Genomic DNA, 6,347 nt, shown 5'->3' with positions numbered 1-6,347 from the left:
GCAAACATATGGTATCTGTCTTTCTCTGCCTAACTTATTTCGCTTAGCATGACACCCTCGAGGTTCATCCATTTTCCTACAAATGGCCATATTTCATTCTTAAAGGAAACTCTTGAGGGGTGCTTGGATGGTCAGTTGGTCAAACATCCAACTTTTAATTTTGGCTCGGGTCATGATCTCACAGTTTGGGGATCGAGCCCCATGCCAGGCTCTGTGCTTGGCATGGAGCCTACTTGGGATGCTCTCTCTCCCTATCCCTCTGCCTCTCCTCTCTTAGTTCTCTCTCTCTCTCTCTCTCTCTCTCTCTCAAAAAAAAGAAAGAAAGAAAAGAAAAGAAAACTTTTTTGTTCTTGAAGTCTCCAAGAACAGAACACACTCTACACCACCCCCCCCAGCCACACAACTTACTTGCTGTTTATGGAAGACGCCATGCTGTGTCCCACCCCCAGACCTTGGCACAGACCTCCCCACTCCAGAAAGCACTGTTCATTTGCCCCATCTCACCCTGCATTTGCCGGGCTCTCTTGAACATGCCCTTCAGGTCTCCAATCAGACATCATCTTTTCCTGGAGGCCATTCCTGAAATACCTTCATGCCTTTTGTTTCCAACTAAATTCTCTGTGTCTCAGTTCCCTCAACTGCAGAATGGGATATGAATAGTACTTACCCTAAAGAATGTTGTAAAAATTAAGTGGGTTAATATCTATACATGCTTTGGACCTTTGGCTAGCACATAGTAAGAATCGTGTAAGTGCTTATTCAATGAGTAAATAATTCATGTGCTACAATTATTCCTGTTGGACAATTATCATGCTGTATGGAAACTGCCTATTTGTCTCACCTTCTAGACTAGTAGTTCTTGACGCTGACCTCACAAGGGAATCCCTTGGGAAGCTTTTTAAAAAATTCTGATCCCTAAGCCATATCCAGACCCATTAAGTCAGTATCTATAAAGATGGTGTTGGTCAAGAGTATTCTTAACACACACATGCATATACACACAGACATGACTCTATTGTGTGACCAAGTGAAGGCCACAACTCTAAACCCATTGATTCTAATCCCTAGCTGCACAATAAATTATCTGAAGAGATTTTTAAATTTTTTTAATGTTTATTTATTTTTGAGAGAGAGTGAGAGTGGGGGAGGGCAGAGAGAGAGAGAGAGGGAGACACAGAATCCTAAGCAGGCTCCAGGCTCTGAGCTGTCAGTGCAGAGCCCAACGTGGGGCTCGAACCCATAAACTGTGAGATCATGACCTGAGCTGAAGTTGGGTGCTTAACCAACGGAGCCATCCAGGCACCCCAAGAAGAATTTCCTTTTTAAAGTACTGATGCCAGGGCCCACTACAGACCACACTCAGAACATCTGGAGGTGAGGTCCGATGTCAGCATTACTGTAAAGCTCCTACACGGTATGCAGTAAGGTTTAAGAACCATTCTCTAAACCAGAGGTTGGCACACTATGGCCCACAGGCCAAATCCCACCCTCCATTTGCCTTTGGAGAGAAAGATCTATTAAGACACAGCCACACTCATTCAGTCGCATATGTTGATGGCTGCTTCACGCTACGAAGTTAGAGTTGAGTACTTGCACAGAAACCGTATGGCCCACAAGCCCAAAATTGTTTCCTAAGACTCTTATTCCAACATTACATCCATATTCCTGAACTTGGCGTGTGGCAAGGCCCTGAGAAACTACTTGTCCACATTAATATCCAGCCCCCCAACCCCAAACTAACTGCCATGATTCTGTTTTTCTTTTTTGCCTTAGCTTTATGGTTCCATCCAATACATTCTGCGAGTCTTAGAGACAGTGCCCTTCGTGGGATGTTCCGCTAGCTCTAGGACACTTCATCAAAACAAGGTTCATTTTACTTTTCCACCAGTGAATGGCTGCAAGCCGAGATTGCTCTCTGAGTCTCCAATAGGCAGTGGTCCTCGGGGAGACTCAACATTCTCCATTTAATTACCGGTAACACAGTTACATTATTTCCCCTGGGTGTCACCCAATCACAGCCAGGAAAGCCACTCACACTAGCAGAGGGTGGGGTCCGTTCCCTGAGACCCTGTTGCCCACTCGCACCCTCAGAAACAATAAAAATAAAGGGACCTTAACTCCCAGCCTTCCTCTTTTCTGCTCATGTCATTTCATTTTCTCAACAAAAACAAACAAAAAAATGTTTCAGCTCATTTGGCTCCAGGTTACTTCCAAAGAATGAGCCCCTGTTCAGCCCGTGGACATAGACACGAAAGGAACAGCTACAAATTTAAAACAAGGCATTGTACCTGCTGCAAGTTTTCCAAACCTCGCCGGGAATGCAAGATCACAGTGAATCTGGGAGGGCATTCAGAGCCTCTGGGCCGCTGGGAAAGAAATTGGTGAGAACCACAGGTTACGATCATCTGGGGTCCTATCCCCTCCTTGGAGGTTCAGCGGATGAAAACAGCCCCTTTCACCGCATAGTGCGATTTTATTTCTATTAATCTCCCTCAGCCGCCGGGGAGATCCCAACCCTCATTCTTGGGAAGCTTCCAGGTAACTGTTCGACTACCAACTCACTCTGACTCCTTAGGAGGATCCGTTGTTACGCAGCATAATTTAGCTTCTGCAAAACAGGACTAATCTCCTCATCTGTTGTCTCTTTGCCTAGCAGTGCCCTGAGGAGGAAATTCAGGGAGATGTAGAACTGGACGATACTGCCAAAGTCCATCAAATCCAATCGCCCCTGTTCGGGCTGTATCACTCCAGGATCATAGGATTTTAGGACCATTGCTCATTTTCTAAAGGAGGAAACTTCAGTGAGCTGAGTCCCTTATGTAACCGTATTTCCCACGGCCTATGTGACACCTCCCCTCAGAGAGCTAATAGGTTTGTCACCCGTAGCATGTCTAGTTTCTCCCACTTATCACCGACCTCCTTCCTCTCCATGCAAATATGCCAGCGTCCAGGTTGTGCACAACCTGAGGGTGGTGCCTGGTTCCTCTCTCCCATCCACGCTCCACATTCAGCCCATCAGTGAGCCTGGTCACCTCGGCCTCCCTAACCCTCTGCCACTCTCCTAAACCAAGCTGCCACCTCCCTTCCTCTGGAACACTTAGTGCTGCTAATCCAAAAACCTCAGCTTTTACTCTTGATCCCCCTACAATGTGTTTTCCATTCAGCAGTCAAAGTTAATCTTCTGAAATGTAAATCCCATCAAGACATTCCACTGCTCCAAGTCATCTGATGGATTCTCTTTCGCTTGAATGAAATGCAATCTCCTTTCCTTGGCCTCTAAGGCTATAGTCCTACATGCAGAGATCAGGGTTTCACAACCAGGACATTCGGGGCTGGGTAATTCGGCGGGGCTGTCCTGTGCACTGTAGATGTTTACATGTCAGTAGTATACCCTCACCCCAAAGTGGGACCTTGCCTCTCTATCCAACCCATCTGAAGCCACCCCTCAACCTGCAACACTTGCCCTACCCTGGTTCACCATGCTCTGACCCCACTGTCCTGCGGGTTCCCAAGTCTGCATTTGCTGCTCCTCCGCCCAGGGGGTCCTTCTCCCAGATCTTCACGTGGCCAGCTCCCTCCCATCAGCCAGGTCTCAATTCAAGTCGTCACCTCCTCAGAAAGACCTTCCCAACCATCCTACCAAGCAGCCCGCCCCCCGCCTGCCCACCCATCCTTTATCCTCTCATTACCCAGTTTTATTTCCTTTATAGCACACATTAGTACCTGAAATTGACATATTCATTTATCTGTTTCTATGTTGTGGTCTTTTCCTGGACTATAAGCTCAGTAAGACTTCGTCCATCTGCTCTCTGCTCTTTCCCCAGTGCCTACCTAAGTACTGCATATAGTAGGCAGTCAATAAGTGGTTGTTATAGGACCCCGTGAATGGATCGGTAAGACTAGAAGTAACTCACGTCTGCTAGGGCTCTACACAAAATTCTTTCCAAGGCCCCAGGGCAACTGGATTCATTTTAAGGGAATGGCAATCTCTCACAAGATAGATTATCTCTGGTTAAGAATACAGGCTTCTTGGGGGACCTGGGTGGCTCAGTTGGTTGAGCATCTGACTTCAGCTCAGGTCATGATCTCACAACTTGTGAGTTTGAGCCCCACGTCATCAGACTCTGTGCTGACAGCTCAAAGCCTGGACTCTGTGCTGAGAGCTTAAAGCCTGGAGCCTGCTTCAGAGTCTATGAGTCCATCTCTCTGCCCCTCCCCTGCATGTGCTCTGTCTCTCTCTCTCAAAAATAAACATTAAAAAAATACAGGCTTTTGGGGGTACCTGGGTGGCCCAGTCGGTTAAGTATCTGACTCTTGATTTCAGCTCAGATCATGATTTCATGGTTTGTGGGTTTGAGCCCCGCATCGGGCTCTGAGCTGGCAGCATGGAACCTGCTGGGGATTCTGTCTCCCTCCCCCTCTCTCTCTCTCTGCCTCCCTCTGCCCCCCCCCTTCGCTTGTTCTCTTGCTCTCTCTCTCAAAAGAAATAAATAAACATTTATTTTTTTTAAAAATGCAGGCTTCCTGAGTTCAAATCCCAGTTTTTCCATTCATCGGCTGTGTGACCTGGGGCAGGACACTACACTCTCGAACCCTCTGTTTCTTGTCTGTAAAATGGGAATAATAAAGATCTCTTCCTCCTAGAATTGTTGCAAAGATTAAGTGAGATAATAAGAACAGAACACTTAGAGTGGTATTTTATATTTAAACATAAAAACACTTAAAGTTTTGTGTGTTTGTTGTTTTTCCTTGTTAAGATACATTGTTTTGCTGATTAAGAACTTTTATGGGGAAGATGGCATCACTGCAAAAATCCCACTGCCACCTCACCCATCTACCCTGACGGAGGACAGGCAGTCCCACGGTACTTTCTATCAGGGACTTTTTCTCCTGAAAGCTATTTCCCTCCAATGCAAATAAATCTGATTTTATCTTGAGCCCAAGCAGAAGAACTACCTATGTAGTAGTAACCTTTAATAGCCCAGAACAATATAATTGCTACTTCTTAGCATTCTCTTCTCCAGGGTAAATAATTCTAATGCCTTGAATGCCTACTTGCTTTTCCCACTTTCTGATCTCCTACATTCATTGTTCTCGATTTGGAAAGAGATCTAAATGAAGAAAAAGGAGAGCCGCTGTTGTCATAGCAACTGCAAAGGGACAGACAACCGGTTTGGGATGAAATAAGAAAAGTCGAGTTGTTTATGTTTTGTTTTTTCCATTTTTCTTTCTGATTGAAAACATTCCATTGCTTTGAAACTGAGACACGTGGCTGACACTGTCATCCTTACCCAGCGCCTCTGGACTCTTCCTGGTCCGCCTCCTGCCGGAGAGGGGGACCTACCAGAGCAGGATGAGAGAAGGTGCTGGGTGACATCTCTATTGAAAAGCATCCCCCATTTTATCACTTTTAAGGCTGAGTTTTGTGTTCATCCAAAACAGTCCGTAGACTCCTCCCTACTTTCTCTCTTGGTTTGCATTACAGGTAGGCGCTGGCCTATACCCCAGATCAGCTGATAAATTCTTGAAGATCAAGAATAGGGTTTATTCCCTATATTCAAAAAAATTTTTTAATCACCCAAGTAAAAGAGCTCAAACAATCTGCATACACACCCCCTTCATATCACCACTAATTCCACAGCGCACACGCACACGTACATACATTTTTGTTAGCATAAACAGAATTATACTCCGTCGCTGTTTTCAGAATGCTTTATTCACATCAACATAACACAGATATTATTGCCCCTACCTCATTTCATTTTTGTTATCATTTGCCTAGCATTATCTTTTTTCAACCCCTTATTGTCAGATTATGTATATATATTTTTACATTAGGTTATCACTTACAAATAATACGTAAGTAATGTTTTTTATTTTTTTAAACCCAGCTGGGTGGTGGTGTAAATAGAGTGATTAAGAACACGGCCTTCAACAGCAAAGAACCTGGTTTTGAGTCCAGCTCCTACACTTGAAGCAAATGGCTCTTTCTCTCTTTAGCTTCAATTTTCTCATCTCTAACAGAAGAGTAAGCAGAGAATCTACCTTACAGGGTTTAGGGTTAGCTTTTAATAAAAGTAGCTATCCAAAGTGCTTAGCACAAAGTCTAATCCATGGTTGACACACACTAAATAGTGGCTATATTTTCTGTCTTTTTACAGAGAAATTTAATTCATTTACATTTAATCCAAATGCTAATACTTGAGTTTACTTTCTCCACTATTTCATGTTTTCTACTGTCATCTGTCTTCATTTGTTTCCTCTTTCCCTCCTCTAACTTTCATGGGATTGATGAAGTTTTCTTTGCTCAATTTTTCTAGTTGTAGAGTGTCTATATCTACATATCT

At 44.5% G+C, this 6,347-nt stretch overlaps 1 long non-coding RNA gene across 2 annotated transcripts in view; it reads right to left on the bottom strand.

Annotated features, from left to right (window-relative positions):
- LOC115299844 overlaps nt 1–2,368 on the bottom strand; it is a 17,541-nt gene extending 15,173 nt beyond the window's left edge. For both annotated transcript variants that reach the window (XR_003912360.1, XR_003912361.1), the window contains exon 1: nt 2,289–2,368. This is a non-coding gene — a long non-coding RNA (uncharacterized LOC115299844). The remainder of the gene's footprint in view (nt 1–2,288) is intronic.
- Nucleotides 2,369–6,347: the final 3,979 nt, after the last annotated feature.

The sequence above is a fragment of the Suricata suricatta genome, chromosome 8 (assembly GCF_006229205.1).
Source record: "Suricata suricatta isolate VVHF042 chromosome 8, meerkat_22Aug2017_6uvM2_HiC, whole genome shotgun sequence".
Classification (NCBI taxonomy): domain Eukaryota; kingdom Metazoa; phylum Chordata; class Mammalia; order Carnivora; family Herpestidae; genus Suricata; species Suricata suricatta.
Note: the sequence above shows the minus strand (reverse complement) of the source record. Positions and strands in the feature narration are given on the sequence as shown.